Raw genomic sequence first — 3,685 nt, 5'->3', positions numbered from 1 at the left:
AACACATATGTGCATGATAGAATCACATATAAAGTTTTTTGACGGCCTTAGAGCACATATGAGCATGATAGAATCACATATAAAGTTTTTTTGACTGCTTTAGAACACATATGAGCATGATATAATCACATATACAGTTTTTTGCCTGCCTTAGAACACATATGAGCTTGACAGAATCACATATACAGTTTTTTGGCTGCCTTAGAGCACATATGAGCATGGTAGAATCACATATACAATTTTTTGACTGCCTTAGAACACATATGAGCATGATATAATCACATATACAATTTTTTGTCTGCCTTAGAACACATATGAGCATGATAGAATCACATATAAAGCTTTTTTACTGCCTTAGAACACATATGAGCATGGTAGAATCACATATAAAGTTTTTTTACTACCTTTAGAACACATATGAGCATGATTGAATCACATATAAAGTTTTTTAACTGCCTCAGAACACATATGAGCATGATATAATCACATATACAGTTTTTTGCCTGCTTTAGAACATATATAAGCATGATAGAATCACATACACAGTTTTTTTAGTGCCTTAGAACACATATATATGAGTACGATAGAATCACAAAAACAATTTTTTTACTGTCTTTAGAACACTTATGAGCATGATAGAATCACATATACAGTTTTTTTACTGCCTTAGAGCACATATATATGAGTATGATAAAATCACAAAAATAGTTTTTTTACTGTCTTTAGAATACATATGAGCATGATTGAATCACATATAAAGTTTTTTTACTGCCTTAAAACACATATGAGCATGGTAGAATCACATATACATTTTTTTGACTGCCTTAGAGCACATATGAGCATGATTGAATCATATATAAGTTTTTTTTACTGCCTTAAGAATACATATGAGCATGATAAAATCACATATACAGTTTTTTTACTGCCTTAGAGCACATATGAGCATGATAGAATCACATATACAATTTTTTTACTGCCTTAGAACACATATGAGCATGATAGAATCACATATAAAGTATAATTTATTTCAGTATATTTTATTTATCAATATTGACCTTTCTTTTCTCGTGTAGGTTGCTGGCGATAATCAGCGTAGTGGAGCTGAAGGGACAGATCAAGAGAATGAATAAGAGGACGCACAAAATCTTGGCGATGATTAGATTCATGTGTTGAATTTGTTCTACCTTCTTTTTGTTTCAAAAATGTAAATGTTGAATTGTAAATAATTAGAACTTGTGAATTTACAGTGGATCGATTAATTGTTTTAGTTTTCTTTTATATGTATTTTGATGTGTACTTTGTTTTTTATTCACAGAAAATATAAATTGTATCACGAGAAATTTTTTCTCGATATTTACTTTTTAAATATTTTTTTTAAAATTTTTTCCTTGTTTGCGACAGATTAGCGACGGATATATCCGTCACTAATTATTATTAGCGTTGAATGTAGTGATGGATTAGCGACGACTATCACTACAACAAAGCAGTAGATTAGCGATGACCACATTCAGTCGCTACGCATGTTAGCGACGGATTAGCGACAACGAGGCGACGGTATGCTTACGTCGCGAATATTTCGACGCTAACTGGCGATGGATTTATTCCGTCGCCAGGTCCGTCGCTAATTGCGACGGACTAACGAGCGCTATATTCCGTCGTCAATCCGCCGGTACTAAACGGCGACCACGGCTTGGCGACGGATTTACTTCCGTTGCTAGATTTATATGAATAGCGACGGATGGTTCCGTCGCTAATCCGTCGCAAACACGAAAAAAAATTTAAAAAAATTTATTTGAAAATTAAATACCGAGAACGGTATAATTTATATTTCCTGTACAATTTATATTTCCGGTAAATAAAAAACAAACCACACAAAAAATTTTATATAACAAGAATCTACAACAATTAATCGTTCCACCTTAAAATTAACAAGTTTAATTATTTACAATTCAACAATTACAATTAGGAAACATAAAAAAATAGAACTTCTTCAACACAGTTCTCTAATCATCGCCAAGATTTTGTGCGTCTTCTTGTTCATTGTCTTTATCTGTCCCTTCAGCTCCACTACGATGATTATCGCTAGCAGCCTACACAAGAAAAGAACAGTCAGTATTGATAAACAAAATATAATGAAATAAATTACACACTACATGTGATTCTATCATGTGCTCATGTGTGATCTAAGGCAATAAAAAAATTCTATATGTGATTCTATCATGCTCATATGTGCTCTAAGGCAGACAAAAAGTTATATATATGTGATTCTATCATGCTCATATGTGTGCTAAGGCAGTAAAAAAATTGAATATGTGATTATAGCATGTTCATATGTATTCTAAGGCAGCTAGAAAAACTCTATATGTGATTCTACCATGCTCAAATGTGCTTTAAGGCAGGCAAAAAACTATATATGTGATTCGATAATGCTCGTATTGTGCTAAGGCAGTCAAAAAATTGAATATGTGATTATAGCATGCTCATATGTGCTCTAAGGCAGGCAAAACAAAAAAATTTATATGTGATTTTATCATAAATGATATATGTTCTAAGGCAGTAAAAAAACTCTATATGTGATTTGTGCATGCTCATTTGTGTTTTAAGGCAGTCAAAAAACTGAATATGTGATTATAACATGCTCATATGTGTTCTTAGGCAGTCAAAAAACTGAATATGTGATTATAACATGCTCATATGTGCTCTAAGGCAGGCAAAAAAACTTTATATGTGATTATAGCATGCTCATATGTGCTCTAAGGCGATAAAAAAACTCTATGTGATTCTATCATGCTCATATGTGTGCTAAGGCAGTCAAAAAACTGAATATGTGATTATAGCATGCTCATATGTGTTCTTAGGCAGTCAAAAAAACTTTATATGTGATTCTATCATGCTCATATGTGTTCTAAGGCAGTCAAAAAAACTTTATATTGATTCTATCATGCTCATATGTGTTCTTAGGCAGTCAAAAAACTAAATATGTGATTATAGCATGCTCATATGTGCTCTAAGGCAGTAAAAAAAACTCTATATGTGATTATAGCATGCTCATATGTGCTCTAAGGCATAAGGCAGTCAAAAAAACTCTATATGTGATTATAGCATGCTCATATGTGCTCTAAGGCAATAAAAAAACTCTATATGTTATTATAGCATGCTCATATGTGCTCTAAGGCAGGCAAAAAACTCTATGTGATTCTATCATGCTCATATGTGCTCTAAGGCAGACAAAAAGTTATATATGTGATTCGATTATACTCATATGTGTTCTAAGGTAGACAAAAAACTCAATATGTGATTATACCTGAGAGGGACCTGAAATCGAAGATCCCCTGTTCAGAACAAGATTGTTGATCTCATTTCGAAGAAAGGGGGCGACGGTGTATTGGAAGTAGTTATTCAGTGATTCATTAACGATCTGGCGTACATCATCACCGGAAAGAATAGTCGACTGCTTGGAGCTTATGTCGGCGCAAGAAGTCGGTGAGCCATAACTGAAAGAACCAATAACTGGTGAAGTGTTCATATTACTCCCAAACTCGAACATGCGACCTTTTTTGGGTTCACCTGCTGCAGTCACCTATGCTGTAGGATCAAATGATGGATGCTGAGTAGCGTCATCGCCATATCGCTCTACCATCTGTTGCTCATATGCCTCCTACAAAATAATGTTTAAAGTATTTAT

Source organism: Nuphar pumila, chromosome 13 (assembly GCF_984573655.1).
Source record: "Nuphar pumila chromosome 13, dmNupPumi1.hap1.1, whole genome shotgun sequence".
NCBI classification, from domain to species: domain Eukaryota; kingdom Viridiplantae; phylum Streptophyta; class Magnoliopsida; order Nymphaeales; family Nymphaeaceae; genus Nuphar; species Nuphar pumila.
The sequence above is the reverse complement of the archived record's forward strand: the minus strand, read 5'-3'. Positions refer to the sequence as shown.